General features: G+C 39.9%; 1 long non-coding RNA gene across 1 annotated transcript; it reads right to left on the bottom strand.

Moving 5' to 3' along the window:
* Positions 1–8,347: 8,347 nt before the first annotated feature.
* On the bottom strand, positions 8,348–13,232 carry LOC133275086 (uncharacterized). The gene is made up of 3 exons (XR_009745390.1): positions 13,136–13,232; positions 10,166–10,275; positions 8,348–8,469 (listed from the first exon to the last, which is right to left on the bottom strand). It is a non-coding gene; the product is annotated as an uncharacterized LOC133275086 (long non-coding RNA).
* Between the last annotated feature and the right edge of the window lie 5,549 nt (positions 13,233–18,781).

The following is an 18,781-nucleotide window of genomic DNA, read 5'->3' on the forward strand; positions in this document are numbered from 1 at the left end:
TCCAAGCTTTCACTGTAATTTCCTTCTCAATATTTGATAGCCTCAAGAAAGTAGAAATATCATTTATTTTTTCAGGTCTATTTGTGGTCACTACATCCCAACTTGAACTCGACATTTGCAGTATGTACACTGATAAGGCTGAAGTTGCCCCTCACAAGGTCACCATAGAAATATGAATAATTTGCTCAAAATAAACTTCCTAAAATATATTCCTGGGAAGAGATGAGAACATTTTTCATGTTAAAAAAAGATCATATTTTTAGCCTGTTTCATGAAAATAGAGGAGTTCAATCAGCTGTCAGTGCAAACAGTTTCAACTCCTGTTAAACTGAAGGAGCTGGAATTACCCTGGTATGTGGTTTTCCATAAGCGTGATGCTAATTAGACCAAAATATATCTGCATTTCACAAAGTTATAGTATTTTGACTAATGACAAGTTGCTTTAAAGTACTTGTGTGGTTTGATTTGCATTTACTCCTCATTAATTTGGGATTCTAGGAGTAAGATTTTTAGGATGGCACCACTAGAGGGACTCGTTAGGTGAATGAGAAACTGCCTGGCACGTTATACCTACCTCTGTGGGAAGAGGAGGGCTGGCCAAGGAGCCAAAGGACACTCACCTCACTTCTTTCCCTTTCTTTCTTTTTCTTTCTTTCTTTCTCTCTTCTTTAATGAAAGAAACTAACAAACCTCCTCTGCAGTTATATGCAACACAACAAAGAAATAAATGAGCTCAGTATTAAGGAATGGTAACACTGGAGGAGCATCCCCGAGCAGGGTGCTGTGAATAAGTGGTTTCATCTTCATTATTTCCTATCACTTCAGTAAAAAGTCAAGCCTTGTCTTTCCAGGAGTACAGGTAATGGAATATCTGATCCAGCAGGAAAGGTTTGTATCAGTGATACTATGAAATTTATTCCTATTTCTTTCTGCCCAGTAGTTAATAGATGAGTGAACTGCTCCAGCCTATGATGCTCACAGAAACTTTTCCATCTATTCAGCAGCTTATAATGGCAGTGAACAGAAAAGTTGTGTTACTGAAAGAGCAGGGCAGTTACTGTGTTACTGCCCTGAACTGACACAATGATCTGCTTGCCATGGCTCCATCCTACCAAACCACACTCCCAAGTCATTTGGGAAATGATCATTTTGATTCTGCATATTATACCTCACTGCATTTGGCAAAAAAAGTTGGTGCCACTAAAAAACTCTATTCTTTATAACAGGAACGTAATTTCTGAGCCCCAAGACGCATTTTTTTGGTTAAATTATTAAGTTATTGTATTCTAAATTATGAAGTTATTTTTCAAGTAGGCTAGATAAAGCAGTAGAGAATGATGTGCTTTAAGGAAGAATATTCCACCAACAGTATCAAAAGCAAAATTTCTCCGGGTGTATTTTATCTGCAGAGATGTTAATAAGCTAGTAGAGAATCCTAATAATTGAGGTTAAAAAGGCCCAGAGGTTTGGCAGTTCTGCATAATATGCTTATGTAAGAAATAGTGGTACTGTAAGGTCCTTTGAGATCCTGACTGAAAGCCTTCTGAGTCCCAAAATATGTACATTTTAATTTAGTATTCTTTTAGCACTTCTGTTAAACATTTTCATTAAGTAAATTGCACACTAATTATTTTAATTGTAGCTGAAATCACTGAAAGGTGAAATTTCCACAACCCTTACAATTATTCACATTTTTAACCTGTTATTTCTTTTTCACAGGATCACAAAATACAGACAAAAAATACTGTTGCACAACTTAATTCATCATGCTCCAATGAGAAATGAGACCAAATTTGTAAAAACAAATTAGCAAGTATAGAGTTTGACAAGATCCTGGCAATGGTAAATAAATTCTTGTTATAAAAGCAGGCTCTGCACATAGTGGTAGACTGAGAGATAAGAGGCATTTTGGATAGAAGAATACACTTTTCATCCAAAAGGGCCATCCAGCAGTGGAAAAGACTAATTTTTTTGACCCTCATGAGACATTGGGCTTCAAATTTATACTAATATCAGATATCACACATACAATTTCCAGAACCCAATTGGATATGTATCTTGTGCACTAATTTACTGTCTTTACAACCTAACCTTTAAAATCCATCAGTTGGCTAGAGCCTCTCCTGACTTCCCTGGGCCTTGACTCATGTGCTTAAAAATTCCCCAAGCCTTAACCTGCAAAACACTCCTGCTTCTGCTTTGAATTCATGCCTGTAAGTTGTTTCGGTTAAATTACTGAGAAAATGTGTCTATGGTTAACAAGAAATTTGCTATACAAGACCTTTGGAATAGACTACAGGCTGTCATTGTTTTTTGGTTTTGTACAGTACTTAGCATGTGTTTGGCACAAATACAATATATTATTAATATTAACCTTCATAGCTATTTCTTAAGTATGAGAAGAACTATCAGAATAATGCATTTTCATAAATTTCTTTGTTGGTTCAACTGAAAACAAGAGAGAAAAGCAAGTGAGAGGTTATGATGAGGTTTCCCATGGACAGAAACTTCTTTGCTTTAGGCATGGCCTGTATCACTGCAGTGTTTCATCTCAGTCATTCCCCTTAATGATGACTTGAGACAGTCAGCTGTGTGGACAAAAATGTACACTAGATAGGAAAACCAAAGTAGAGTTTGGGGAAGAAGATACAGAGAATTCTTTCACTCTACAAAACACAAGTATTCGTAATTCTATCCAGTGAAATGTGGAACCAGTTGGGCGCTATATGTGACAACTCCAAGCTGTCCAATCTTTTGCAATCCTGTCGTAAAGAAGTAATGACAATTGCATGGCACATACTTGCTTTTGCCTGAGGTCAAATGCCTTTTTCTTTTTAAACATGTTGCTTTAATTTAGTGAAAGCTGCCTAGGTTTTGTCAGTCTGTGTGGCTTTGCTGTTGACTATGGCATTCTTGACTGAGGGTGCCAAAGCACAATCATTTGTTTTTTGATTTCCCTACTGCACTACCAACACGTGTTACTTGGACTGATATAACCTTGCACCAACATGCAGCTGGAACAAGAACTTGGCCTGGACAACCAAGTAAAGAAAACCAAAGCCCTTGGCAATGCAGCTAAAAGAGTTAGAGGTGCATTTCATGGTTTCTAGCATCCAATCTTATTGTCTCCAGCATGCACCCAATGATTGGTAGAGATCACTCTGAGCCAGGTTTTTCATGAAATCACAATGGGTTTTAGACTTCAGAATCTAGACACTGCAGGGTGATCCTTAACCTATGTTTCTGATAGGACCATGACAAAACATGCAACAATGAGACAATGTCTTCATAATCATAGAATCATAGAATAGTTAGGGTTTAAAAAGACCTTAAGATCTAGTTCCAACCCCCCTGCCATGGGCCGTGACACTTCACATTAAACCATGTCACCCAAGGCTTTGTCCAACCTGGTCTTGAACACTGCCAGGGATGGAGCATTCACAACCTCCCTGGGCAACCAATTCCAGTGCCTCACCACCCTTACAGTAAAGAACTTCTTCCTTATATCCAATCTAAACTTCCCCTGTTTAAGTTTGAACTTGTTACTCCTCGTCCTGTCATTACAGTCCCTAATGAAAAGCCCATCCCCAGCATCCCTATAGGCCCCCTTCAGATACTGGAAGGCTGCTATGAGGTCTCCACGCAGCCTTCTCTTCTCCAGGCTGGACAGCCCCAACTTTCTCAGCCTATCTTCATATGGGAGGTGCTCCAGTGCCCTGATCATCCTCGTGGACTCCTCTGGACTTGTTCCAACAGTTCCATGTCCTTTTTATGTTGAGGACACCAGAACTGCACACAATACTCCAGGTGAGGTCTCATGAGAGCAGAGTAGAGAGGCAGGATCACCTCCTTCAACCTGCTGGTCACGCTCCTTTTGATGCAGCCCAGGATACGGTTGGCTTTCTGGGCTGCGAGCACACACTGAAGCCGGCTCATGTTCATTTTCTCATCAACCAACACCCCCAAGTCCTTCTCTGCCCGGCTGCTCTGAATCTCTTCTCTGCCCAACCTGTAGCTGTGCCTTGGATTGCTCTGACCCAGGTGTAGGACCTTGCACTTTGTCATGGTTAAACTTCATGAGGTTGGCATCAGCCCACCTCACAAGCATGTCAAGGTCCCTCTGGATGGCATTCCTTCCCTCCAGCGTATCAACCGAACCACACAGCTTGGTGTCATCGGCAAACTTGCTGAGGGCGCACTCAATCCCACTGTCCATGTCAGCAACAAAGATGTTAAATAAGACTGGTCCTAACACCTATCCTTGAGGGACACCACTCGTTACTGGTCTCCAACTCAACATTGAGCCATTGACCACAACTCTTTGCATTAACTCTTTGGTTAATTCAGAAGCAGTTCCTACTACCCAGCATTGCAGCCAGGCTTCCCCTGTTGCTCCCCCCTGCATTCCCAAGTATAGTTACCAGGTCTAGCAGTGGAGGCTGAACATGGATGTCACTGCACACACCCAGCCTACAGCCTCATGATCAGGCAGAGCTCTATTCCTCACCCCCTCTCAGTGACAGGTTTTTGGATTCCAAATTCATCAAATAAAAGGTAACGAGCCCTACCTCCATCACCAGAAGTGACATAGACTGGCAAGACGTTGCTTCTATTTGTATTTTATGTGGGTGAAAGAATATAGCATCAAGTGTCTAAATGCCAGTGAGAGTGAGGCGTTCAGACACAATTTGTACCTACTGCTTTCTGTTAGCTAGCTGTAGGCAGACCTGAGCTTATAAGAACAAATTGGGTTAGACCAAAGAATCATCCATTAAAGACTAAAAAGCAACATCTATCAAGAACTGCATAAACAGTGTATCAGTAATGTGTCTCAGATCACTACACAGGCATTCTGGGTCACTCTGGTCCTTTGTAGGACTACTCTCTGTAGTGAGGACTTTGTAAAAAGGATCTGTACATCATCTATAGATATAGAAACAGTTGGCACTCATATGTCTCTACACATCTTGGGTTTACCCTAGAGACACATAAACCACATGACTGTGTATTTTGCTCACAAGAATAAATACTCATCGTGCTTCACCAGCAAACAAAATAACTAGGCTTAGAGTAGTCCTAAGTCAATATGTCCTTGTTCCAAACAGGAAGACTGGTGAACAAAAGCCCATGTGTTGTTGGAGAGAAATGTTCAGCCAGGACCCTGTGGGTTGAAGGAGCAATTTTAAAGAAATTGGTTCTACTCTCTCATCCTCTCTAAAATACATCTAAAAATTGTTCCTGCTGTTAAATTGCCATTTGCTGGTACCTGGCAGACTCCTAATTGATTTGAGAAAACTAATTCAGTGTAATGAATTATTTGCAAGTGAAGTATCTGAAATACCTTCTTTATTAATATTTTTGATTTAAAATGATTATTTTATTCAGATGCCTCTGATAAGAACTTGTTATAGTTCAGAAAAGTAACTTCAGGGAAGGCTGAGTAAAACCAATCCCTACTGCAAAAGTGGCTCAGTGAATTATCATGCCAATGATAAACTTGTCCTAGTGTAACTCTGCTTATTTTATTGGCAGTGCTTAAACTTATCCAGACAGTTCAGAGTTATTTCCAGCTGCGGAAAAGAAAGTCGCCAGGATTTGGGAGCAGCCTCTTTTTCCTGCTAAACCAACTTGACCTTTCCTAGGAAAGTTCAGAATTTGCCAGTTAGTGAAATTTTAATCAGACTTCCACCACCGATCTCTGCATGAATTCAGGTTTTGCTGCCTTCCCTCCTGAGCTGTGACCTTTTCTGCTGGCAGAGGCCAAATCTTACCCACCTTCACACCTTTCACACACCATTTCAACCCAGCCTTTTCCCACTTGTGAATATGTATTATGAATAATGTGTCCTGAGAAACAAGAACTAACATCTCACCAATACATCAGACCCTGGCTTGTACTCAATATTTCAGAACTCAAGTATAACAAAGTGATAAGAGATTATAAAATTGTAGATGGAGTGACTGGGCTGAGTCATACTATTTCCACACTATATGGTTTGTAAGGCTTATATAATTTATATTACTTCCTATTTATAGCCTTTAGTAATGACTCATAAAGCATGAGAGCCCTAAGCTGCCTGAAGCCCTTTACTACCAACAGTCTGAGTACCATCCATTCTAACCTGGGGCAAGTCTGACATTCAGCATCACACAGCAAGGGTTAAAAATAGCAACCTTCAGCTCCAGAGAGCAGTGTGATTTTGTAGCTTCAGCTGCTCCGTGTAGGAGGAGTGAAACAGGAAATTAATATGCTACAGTCTTGACATGGCTTCTTTTCTGTCTTTTTATAAGCGTCTTATGGACACTTCACCTGGGCCAGATTAATCTCTCCCTGACAAATAGTATTCCTTCTCAGTTTCTCTCAGCTGGATGATGCCTCATTGGACATATTTAAATAATTTAATAAAACAAACCAAAACACCCAAACAAGCCAAATGCCAAAAATACCCACACCACCCCATTTTTCCCAGCCCTCATATCTGCAAAATTTGATTCATCTAAAGTCAATTACCTCCCGCTCAGTATGTATGATACATTTTGGGTTTGAATATGTAGAAGCCCCAAAGAGGAGTCTCTCAATATTTTATATATATATATATATATATATATAAAATATATAATTTCCTTTGGCTGTAAAAAATCTGTTCTTGGTAGTCCAGATCTACCTGGGAAGATGAAACAGACAGTCTTCCTGACATGTTCTATGACTATGTGACACCTTTCCAACCTTGCATCAGTCTCTGCTGCCTCAGACATGGACACTTGTGTTTCCTGCAAAAGACCCGTCTCTCCTGCCACAACACAGCCTATCACCTCCAGCAGCAGCACGGACTGACCCCCTTGAATTAACTGATGATGCCAGCCTGGCTTTCCAAAGTCGATTTTCAAATAAGCCCTTTTGTGCTTTCTCTTCATTTTGATTCACTTCCTTAATGTTTCTGTGTTATCCTCCTCTTAGTCCATCTGAGCACTATCCTTAGCTGAATAGAAACAGATCAATAAATTAATCAGTGCAAGCTTGACACAAGCGACACCTTTTAGATTTCTGTCAAAATTCTGTGTAGTTTTGTTGACTTTGAGATTAAGCTATAAGTGAAGGTTCAATTATAGTACTTCTATGAGAATGCTGGTAATGAAATCCAACTGAGCTTCTCATTTAACTAATATTGTGCTGGCATAGAAAAAAACCCCACATAATTCTATTAAGCTGGAATAGGTAAGCATGTCACATTTCAATGTCACAATCTGTGGTACATTTATGTGTGGCATAAGCTAGCAATTGGTGAAGCTTGAGCAGTGAAATTTGCAGACTTGTTTCAAAAGTAAAGGGATACCTGCTTTCAGTTCTTGCTATTTCTGGAAGTTTTCCTCCATGTTTTTGGTTCATGCCCCAGGTTCAATTGTAGCACTAAATTATGTTAAACCAGACTTCCACAAGAACACTGGTTATTGCCTTCTGCAGTTCACAGCATTGATGCATCGATCTGACTTTGTGTGAGGATCCCTCTCCTCTTCTGCCTTTTTGTGAAAGGCTTTATAAGCTGTTGTCACTATAATAGGAGAATGAGGCTTGGATTGTTGAAGACAGACATGTAGCAAGTGAAACTACAGGTCACAAACTGCAGTCCTTGGTGTAAGATCCTCCCATTAATCCAAAGGCTGTGTGAATGTGCACTATGGCTGAGAAAAGCAGGCAACAGCGGGAAGAAGGCTGGATACTCTTCAAGAAGATCTCAGAGGTGCAGGAGCAGGTCATTCCCATGTGCCAAAGGATGAGCCTGTGAGGAAGACTGTTTTGTTTGAACAGAGAGCTTTGTCTGGAACTTAGTTAAAAAGGGAGTGTTCATGGTCTTTGGAAGAAGGGGCAGACAACTCAGGAGGACTACAAGAGTGACATGAGTTGTGCAGGGAGAAAATTCTAGAGAAGGCCAAAACCCGACTACAATTTAATCTGGCTACTCCCATAAAGGACAGTAAAAACTATTTTTATAACCACATTAGCAACTAAGGAGAGCTAAGGAGGATCTACATCCTTTACTGGATGTGGGGGGAAACACAGTGACAAAGGATGAAGAAAAGTCTGGAGAAGAGGAGGCTGAAGGGACTCCTTATCAATCTCTGCAACTGCCTGAAAGGAGGTTGTAGTGAGGTGGGTGTTGGTGTCTTCTCCCAAATAACAAGCAACAGGATCACAAGAAACAGCCTCAAGTTGCACCAGGAGAGGTTTAGATTGCATATTAGGAAAAAATGCTTTACGGAAAGGATTGTCAAGCAGTGGAACAGGCTGCCCAGGGAAGTGGTTGAGTCACTATCCCTGGAGGTATTTAAAAGATGTGTAGATGTGGCGCTTACTTACCTGGCTTTGTGGTGGACTTGACAGTGCTTGGTTAATGGTTGGACTCCATAAACTTCAAGATCCTTTGCAACCTAGATAATTTTATGATTCTAAGATTTTGATGCAGAGAGGACCTGTTAAATGGAAGACAATAATGAAGATTTTATATTCAAAATGGAATACAAAATAAGGAAATAAATTAAACGTTTGCCTTTGATCCTTTTAGTTTTATCTCAACCAGACAAGTTGGAAAGAGAAGAAAGCATACCTTAGAACATGGAGCAGAAGCCATAAAAGTTTTAAAACCCATCAGTAATCAAACACTTTTCATAGACATGACATTTCAAAAGCAGAGAAATATGCCCATAGTCCAGGGCTGTCTCTGGTTTTTGTTCACAAATAGATCCATATCCCAACAGGCCATGTCATTTATACAACTAGGAAATGCCCTTCCCCAACAAAATGCTGAAGTGTCTGATTTAGGAAACCTGTGACCGATTTGCAGTCCTTGTCAGGCATAACAAAATTGGTTTTATTACCTGTTGATTAAAGATTTTCTTTGAGAGAGGAACTTCCCCCTCTCATTTTGGTTACCAGTATGATCCCATTTTAATTACTGGCATCAAGAACCATTATATTTGCTGCCACTGTCCCACCTGGTCCTTAGCATACACAGCTACCCACTGGCACAAAGAGCTGCAGAGCATGTGGGAAACAGAGGACAGAGAGAAAAAAATTAGCATTTTTATCATCTTAAAGTGGAACCCTGGGAAAAGGATGATATACCTGCACACATGACAGGAGAGTTCTGCTATCAATACGTTTCTTCAGTTTTCCACCACAACTGTTTAATTCCACTTCCCAATACCAACCCCTGAGGAGCACCACTCTTCACTGGTCTCCATTTGGACAAGTGAAGGGCAAATTCTGCCCTTATCTCCAGCTGCCTGCAGGTACAGGCAAGTAATACTGTGTGACACAACCCACAGCTGTTCACCCAGAATAAAAATAGATTTTCTAAGCAGACAGCAATCTGCTATGCTATGGAAGAATTTTATATGGCTTTAGTAAGGCAGAGCCATGTTTTAAAAGGTGGGGAAAGACAGGGGTAGAAAGCTGAGGAAGGAGAGCATCTCTAGAAAAAAAGCCATTTTGGAAAGCAATTAATGGAGTAGATCAAGTTTTTCATCAGACTTTAAACCTGACAATATTTTGTGAGTCTTTTAAAGAATATTTCCCTTCAGTCAACCAAAAGCCTGTTCTTGCAATCAACGGAGAAATCTATATTCCTTCAAACTGGCACCAACTAAGCAGCACAGATATGTTGAAACACAGGGTAATTTTCACCAGTGTTTGAGAATTGAACCTCCATAACTTTCCCAAAACAATCTCTGGTACATCGTGGATGCCAGAGACTGATTTATGCTGACTCCTGACAACTGGGTAGGTGGAAGAGGTTACTCCACATATTTTTCAAACTAATATTTCAGATATACCTGAGAAATTAATGTGAAGAGGGAGGAAGTAAAGAGTTTTGAACCAAGAGAAATCAGACAATTGTCCTAAAGAAAGGTAACTGATCATCTATCTGGGACAAAATGCTCCTTAAAGCAAAGTGTCAAAACATAGGAAGGAAGAAATATATATTTTGTCTGGACATGTGTATAGAAATATATATCTATACATGTACAGACATATATACAGAACTGAACATGTATATTGACGGAAATGTTTCACAGTATTATCTCCAGTGAATGGAGTGACTTAAATGTCATATGCAAGCCTGAAAAAACAGTCTCTATTAGACACAAGGAACTGAAACATTTTTACCTGATGTCTACTGAGAGCTGATTTTTGCACCTTCCACTGAAATAGCTGATATCAGCCTCCATCTGACTGCTAGATCAGATGTCTCTTGAGTTCAATCTGCTGTGCAATTCCTGTGCAAAGCAGAATGTTATTTAACAAAGCTAAGATGGAATAAAAGTCAGGGAATAATGATGAAAACACAGGAAATGTTGATACTTATTGACCATTTATACTAGCAAAACCCCCACAAAATTTAACTTCAGCTGATACCCATCTTTTCATATAAAGATGTATTTTATTACTTAGTAGACATCTGCAGTTAAGAGTGGAAGTAAAAAACATATGTCACACATGGCAGGATATTGAAATACTTCTTTAACTCATCCCTGTGGGATTACATTGTACAGAGCTGTAAAGTCCCAGAGAGGAAGCAGAACTGATAGACACACTGTACAGGGGGTCAGTAGAGTCCTAAACCTTGTCTGGCACTTTCTCTAGCTGCTTGCTCTGAAGGGTGTAAAGTAGGGTAATGCTTTTTGATTAGCTAGTTTTGAAATCCACTTCAATCAGTCACTAATATATTTGATACAGAAAATTTCAACCTCTGTTTATGAGAACTCCTCCAGCTGCAACACAAAAATAACTAAGGCTGGGCAGTCTTTTAAAGGCTCTTATAAAGCTGAGAACATATCTTCAGAAGTCCAATTAGAAAAGGGCTACAGATGGCATCACTAAACAAGCTAATGTGTCAGCCCTTAGTATCTTCAAGTGGTGCAAGCATCTTCCCAGTCATCAGAGCACTGTGTTCTGTGAAAAACCAGGAACTGCACGGAACAGGGTCAACTTCCTTGCAATTTGCTCTGCTGTATCCCACACCCCTGGACATTGTTTATGAGTGCTACAAATCTGGATGCAGCACTTAGCACTGCTGTCTTCTCCTCTTGTACATCCAAGGGTACAGTGGTTAAACAAGCTCACAAGAAGCTGGACAGCAAAGGCAGATGGAAGAACTTGTATCTTCTCACAGAGCAACTGCTTTCAGGTGCAAAAAGGTACACCACAGCCCTTGGGAGAGCTTAAGCAAGCTTATTTTTAGTGGAATGGTTGGTATTAATTGGTTCTTTTGTATTCCCACAATATTCAGTCATTTAAAAACCACTACAGAGTACAAAACAAACAAGTCACCCTCATGGACTGGCAGCAAAAAAGAAACCAAGGACTAAATAAGTGATCTGTATTTCAGAAGCCAGGAATTGAGGAGAAGCTGCTGAGTGCTTTTCAAAATGTTAAGTACATCTGCTTCTTAAAACTAGTTATTAGTGCAGACTGTCATCATTAACCAAGGAAACTCCAACGCATTTACACCTTACCCAAGTGCTGCAGCCTTATGAGCTTAACAAGGCTGTAAGCCCTATCCTTAATTAAAATGCAGAAGACAGCCAGGTTACTCTGTGCTGCATCCATGTTTTTGTTGATTGCAGAAGATGCTGCTGAGTGCACAGCACTCTTACAAAGTCAGGGCATTTATTTTTGGTTCATAAATATTAATTCAAGGCACTCAACCTCAAATATTTGAAAGTCTTGGCTCTTTTTTATTGTTCATCATTGCACAATGATATTTTAATTGGAAATAGATAATTACCAGAATATTAATTTTGTTTTACTGTCTTGGAATCTAGTTTGTCTGCATGCAAAGAAGAGCTGCAAGTGGTTGGTTGTATCTTAAAACTGGCAAATGCCTCATTATATTATATGTAAACATTATGCAAAATACATATTTTACATGTAGATATCTACTGTACTATATAGAGATGTTTCCATAGGGCTGGAGCTCTAAGAGTAACTGAATCTTTGCCCATCTCAGCCTTTTATAAAATCAAAGTAAAGCAGAGGCTCTAATTAGTTTCAAATGAGAATGAAAAGTCTGTCAGGCTTGACAAGAGCATTTTGCAAAAACCTGATGAAATCTGAAGGTGACTGATAATATGCTGACAACAAACTGTTTCAGTGGGATCACTTCATTTCTGAAGGATTAAATTATCCCTGTAAGAAAGCCCAGTTTTGACAAAAAACAAAGCAGAAAAATCAACAAAGTTGAGTAGCTTCTAGCAGGGACTCCATACTGAACCATCCTTTGAAGCCCTGCAGTTCTGGAGGAATTAGCAATGCCTGGGGTGTACCAGTGTATACAAATGTTTGCTAAAGCAAGGGGTCTAAGATAGGTGTCTTGCAAAACTGATCCCAAACATTTCATTGACGTTGTTTCAGGCTTTGCATCTGGGTGGAAAGAAAAAAAGAGTTTAGATTTGGGTTGGGTTATTTTTTACCAGGTTACATTTCTGAATCTCATCCTATCCTAAAACATTCAGGATTTCTTGTATTTAAATGCATATGATTGCTAACGTAAATAGACACAGCAATGGCTTCAAGAAGGATGAGTTATTCCTCCCCCCTCCAGTGCTGAACTTTTATCAACTAAGAAATGTCTTTTTTCCTTTTGAAAGTGGGTATAGAACATTTCAGTGGGCCAAGGAGCTATGGCTGATGCATTCTCCTGACATTCTCTATCAAGTTCCTGGTGTTACTAGGCTAAGCAGTGGATTACCCCTACAAAAGTAGCAGCCTCTGGAGGGACAATCAGGAGAAAGACACTGAACTCTCCTGTCCCAGATGATTAAGATGTTCTCTTAAGAGACAGAGAAGAATCACTCCAAGTCTTTGCAACACGACTAATGAAGACTGATTTCTTCCCCAGCTCCACACCCATCCCTCCCTCCTCCCCTGCAGTAACCTCAGCTCCCCTCCATGTCCTCAGCTGCCTCTGCAGGGAAGGCGAAGACACATGCCGTGTGCTGCTGGAGCTGGAGCTGGGTTAGCCAGCCAGCTGCCTGCTGCCAACATCATTTGTGAGCATGAACCCAACAGCCCCATGACTGCAAGGGGAGGGGTTATCAGGAGGACCTGGAACCCAGAAACCTTTGACAAGCCCACCTTTCTATCAGATTTGATTGGAGCAAATTAATGAGTTAGGAATATTATTACTGAGAGAGATGTTTCTGAGGCAACACATGGGTAACTCTTCTTTCCTTATAAAAGTCAACAGGAGAAATAAAACATCACATTATGCACAACCTTAATAAAACGCCTTATGGAAGCTATAAGAACCAGGGTGTCTGTATAACATTTCTGAGCAAAAGTTCAAGCATCAATCTGCTAGCACTGCTGCTCTGTTTCTCAACCTTATTCTCCCTCTGCAATAGTAATTTCTAGTAAAAGGCTTACAGGTCTTACTGATGCTGAGCGTTGCACAAGCTGAGCTTCAAATGCTGGACTCTTACTTATAGAATCATAGAATGGTTTGGATTGGAAAGGACTTTAAGATCATCCAGTTCCAACCCCCCTGCCATGGGCAGGGACACCTCCCACTAAACCATGTCACCCAAGGCTCTGTCCAACCTGGCCTTGAACACTGCCAGGGATGGAGCATTTCCCACTTCTTTGGGCAACCTGTTCCAGTGTCAAGATGCTTAGATTTGAAAAACATATGTTTCAGCAGGCCATTCACATGTGACAAAAAGGAAACAAAAATCCATGCTGGCAGTGAAATAATCATGCAATGAAATATTTCTTGAGGAAAGGCAGCCATCGCTTTCATAACAAGTCGGACCTAATGCAAGTAAAGACGTGGACAAAATATATCTCCAGCTTCACTTCTAATTCCAAGTTCTCCTCTCTGTTTTTACAATGAAAAAGTAAAAAACACCAAGCCTGAAAGCAGAGCTGTACCATAACTTCACTTATGGAAAGAAAAAACAGTTGGCTGCTTTCAGAAGTTCTTTCACAGCTGACATATGGACTATAACTTTTTAAGCCAATAGTGATGTTAAAGAGTGTACTTTGGGAAAAGTGTTAAGACTTTGGTTTTAGTAGTGAAGGCATTAAAGGGCTCTGTTTCAGAGCAGCACTCTGAGAAAGTACAGCTCTTGCATAGATTGTATTCCAACTTTGATGCCCCTAAGATGCACTCTAAGGGGGTCATTGAGAAGTGCCAGGACCCCAGTTTGTATGCAGGGAACTGCCCAAATACTAGGTGCCGTTCATAGTGCCAGGAAAGAGGGAAAGAGGCAGGGATCAGGCCAGCAGGACCCTGTGGCCAGAGACAGAACCAAGCTGGTAAAACCCTGGCTCTGAGCCTTCCCTGGCACCCCTCACCTGCCCTGTAGAGTTACCCAAAAGTCCTCTGCTTCTTGAGCAAACTATAATGAATGTGCTTTAAAGCAGCTTCATGCCACCTGGGTAACGAATCGCACAGATTTCAAGCTACCGTTTAACTTTCACTAACACGTCTCATTTTTAGTCCTGATGGTTCCTGATCTAGTAAATACTCATTTGGCCAAAGTCTCCCTAGTCACAGACTCACTAACCAAGCTGTAAAAAAGGCCACTGGACCAAATTACATGTTCATTATTAACATAATTAACATAATAATTATTTATTAACATGTAATTTAATTAGTTAATTGGGCAGAAACAGCCCAGGAGCTCTGGAGTCAGGCCTGGGAGTCACCATGAAAAAGCCCAAGTCAAAATATAATGCAGGTAGGAACAAAGGTGTTTTTATGTGTGTTATGGAAACACAAAAAGAAGTATGTAATAACCTGCTGGTCGAGTTTTAACCTACCCAAATAAATTAAGAAGATTTACTTATTGATATTTTGTGACTCATAACTCAATCCCAAGACCTAAATTTGAGTTTTAACTGGAAACACCCATTCAGAAAAATCTGTACTGAAGTCCTGACAAATTCTCAGGGGTGAAAAGCTGGCCTTTCTTCTACAGGATGGTTTCTTTATCACTCGTCAAGACCAGTTAATAAGATTTCTTTAAAATACCTAAAACTAATTCTTAAATTAGTGAGTGCAAGTAACTTCACAAACCTTTATAAATTCATTAAAGTATTAAATACAGCTTTTCTACAGATTACCAAGCTATTAAAGTTCCCATTTGTGAATATTATTAAAAAATATATACAAAAAATGAAATGAAATAATCCTTATGTGAATTCTTCTGAGGAAAAAGAGCCTCATAATACCTATTTTCAGATGAGGGGTGAGATAAACTCTTTTATATGCAAATATAACTGATTTCATTTAATTGTTCCTGAGGGAAGAAGATTTGTATGCAAACCACTTGCCAACTGGTAGTGAATTCTACCTTCTAGGTGTTTTCCTCTCAAAGCATTATTTAATAACTGCACTTTCCTAATGGAAGAGCGTTCAGTCCTGCAGGGCACTGTACTGAACACATCCTTTTCCCAGAGGAGTCAGCAGAAGCCAAGAGCAGAGGAACATGGTCATGGAAGCTGTCCACTGCTCCATTGCAGAGAGAAGTGCTGGATACCACAGAAATCCAGTAACGCAAAAGCAAATTTTCCCCCCAAATAGTGCTGTAAGAAGTATCTCATAGCCTACCATTAGAAAATTCACTTCAAACTGGCATGCCGTGACCAAAACCATCATGCTAATCTATCTATATGAAACATCCTTTCCTGATACTTAAGTTCTTTGCTGTTCCCGTGCCAAGTGGTAGAAAAACATAACTCACTGGCACAGCCAGGCACTCAGGCAAGACAAATAATCCATTATCAGGCAGCTTAAATTTCATCTCTACCTTTTACCCTGTGGGAAAAATCTGTAGGGTGTCTTGTAAGGGAAGGCATTTTAAAAATCACATTGTCACAAACACAAAAACCATACCATCTATTTTCAAAGAGGCTGGTCTCCAGCTAGCACAGCTGGGGTTTAAGCTACATCACAAAGAGCTTTTGTTGGGTTCTCTTGTCCTGTCATACATCTCTGTGATTTTTTTTTCAGACTAATGCATTCTTGTCTCTGTTTAGTTAATTTGTTCATTTTATATTTATATACAAATCCGCATCTCCTCTAATTTAGCTAATAACTTCATGCAATCTAAACACTTCACTAACCCCTGAAAAAGGCAGATTTACAGTATACTTTTACATAAGCCTTAACCATTAGTGCTGAAAAGGGAGACATCTCAGTGTAGTCCAAGCTAGGGACACCCACTCAGCCTTCTGACCCATTTGCCACGGAGCTTTGCTGTACCACATGCTTTCATGTCAGCAGTCATGTAGACAGACAGCAAATGGCTTCTAAATCTCAGCACAGAAAATTTAAGGAGCATGTTGTGCTCACCAGTCCTGTGGCTTTAATGACCTGTTCCTCCTCAGGTGCATATTATGCTCTCCTGAAGAGGTGATTCATTTGCATTCAGTTGTTCACATACCCACCGCAGGCACATCCAGGCCTGTTCCCACGCACCCTTCAACAAGCACTCACACTATGTTGTCTTGAAAGGCAATGGGGTTCAAGTATGACTCACAGCCTAATGGAGTAATCCTAGCTTCAAGAAAACCCTGATGTGTTTGGGGGTGTAGTGAATTTAATGCTAGAGAAACCAAACTAGCACATCCCTGACAAGTCCATCCCTCCAACTGTTGACAGCAATGAAAGCATACACTTTTTGATGCCTTCTGGACGGAAGTCCTAGTGCAAGTACAAGGGTGTACATAATGTTATTCAATGCCTTGTGATAAACTCCAGATCCGTTTTAAAATAAACTTTTAAAGAAGCTACAAGAGAACAGCTAATTAGGAGGCTTATTTTTCTTTCATATTGTTACCCATAGTAGCCTTCTAGAAAGAAAAGTGCTTTCTAGACGGGTAAGAGTAGTAGTGCAACTCACTCAGTATTTTCTAAACAATAAATAACATCAAGCACCTCTACAAGACATCAATTGATAAAAGAGGGAGAGGGAATACAACTCAAGATGTGAACACTCCCAACTCAAACCATCACACTGCTGTTCTCAGCCAAACCCCCAGAAATTGTAGTATCAATACAGTGATCTACAGATTAAAGACCTTGTCGACAAAAGACATTATTATGCCAACAAATATGTTGCTGAATAAGAGATGGAAGTTGATATTCAGCTGTAAGTGGGAAAAACAAAACACCTGCATGTCTGTCTCAGGCTTTATCATTGATTTCAGGAGTGATTTTTGCATCATTTGTCAGTTTTCCTATCTATATGCAGAGGTTTGAAAACCAGTTGAAGACATTACATGAAGTTTAAGGTTCCAACAGAACATACAAGAAGTACTGATGTAAAAAAGCGGTGGAAATTACATTAGCTAATGTTCAGCAAAACAGATCAAGGAACAAAAGTGTAGCAATTAGGTAGTTAAAACTGAAAGAATTGAATCCTATAGCTAAGAAAGAACTTATGTGTAAGATCCGCCTTCTACTTGAAGCCACTTTCCTGACTCCTAGGTTTTCTTCTAAAACAGTAGCTGTCAGGACATCATCACTTGAAGAAGGTACTTACTTGCTCATCAGACAATAATTATAACCCGCTAGCATTTTAGAGCTGTCCAGTTTAACACGTCAGGTAACATTTCAATTCCTATATGCTAACTCAAAATAAGTTTGTCAAAATGGTTTTATATATTTTTAGCTTTCCATGATGTTGCCAATTTTTTGGCTCAGTCTAGTTAAAAACTATAAATGTAACCTAAAACCCACATGACCCAATTACTGACCCAAGGCAGAGAAATCTTGAAGCTGACAAATCAACCTGATCTGAAAACCAACAATCATACTGACCAACTCACAGAGTTTTGTGATTATAGATATGAGTTGTTAGTAGGGCTAAAAATGAATTACTTGTAAAGTGTTTTAAAAGTCAAGAAAACATTTCAGAACTCAATAGTTATGCTTTTTTTAGCTGTTCTTTCAGAACTATCTTATAATAAAACACTACAAGTCTGGCAACTAAGTCTAAGCACTTTGATATTGCTAGATAAATATCAAATAAATCCTTGTTAGTCTGAGCCCACTACTTTTTAAAAGGTATTTTGTTCCAGCAATAGCAGAGTAGTTAGTGGATTTTATCATGGGTTTCACGATAAGCAATCAAAATGGAATTCGACACCTTACTTATATGGGGGTTTCATTTTTGGCAACTGCAAACTCTGCCTTTTGGTTGCACCCCATTACTTGTACTAAGTTATTTCACTTCCCATAGTTTCTGGGTCGTCACTCCTGAGGCAGGAGTACAACCAGCAGGAATTTTGTCTAGAGCATTTGAATCTCTGTAGGATACTCAGGAGCTGCAGACAAGTTTACAGCATCAGCCTAAGGGGCATCTGGGAGATATGGCCAAAAAAACAGAACTAAAGACAGATGCAACCACATTATAACTCAGGTCAGGGGCAGATCTGAGCTTAAATGAGGTTCTTGGGTCCATGGTCAGCGGTGAGGAGAGGTCCCAGATGAGGATCACTAGGGATGTTAATGCACATTCATGCTCTCAGGGTATTAACAGTGAGAAGCCAATGGATGAGAAGGCAGATTGGCTGTAGAGCTCAGGGCTTTATGGAGAATTTGATGTGCCTGTGTAGTAAACCTAGAGCAAAAAGTCATACCGTGCAAAGATTCCAAATGAGAAAGTAGGACTGGAACCTAGACAGCAGAGATGCCAAAACCCATGAAAGAAAGATGTTGTACCACAAATCAAAAAAGGGCTTTGAAAAACCGAATAATACAGCTAAAAAAGT

The sequence above is a fragment of the Pezoporus flaviventris genome, unplaced genomic scaffold, assembly GCF_033815535.1.
Source record: "Pezoporus flaviventris isolate CSIRO_AGI_PZ_B2104156 unplaced genomic scaffold, CSIRO_AGI_Pfla_v1 ptg000002l, whole genome shotgun sequence".
In the NCBI taxonomy this organism is placed as follows: Eukaryota; Metazoa; Chordata; class Aves; order Psittaciformes; family Psittacidae; genus Pezoporus; species Pezoporus flaviventris.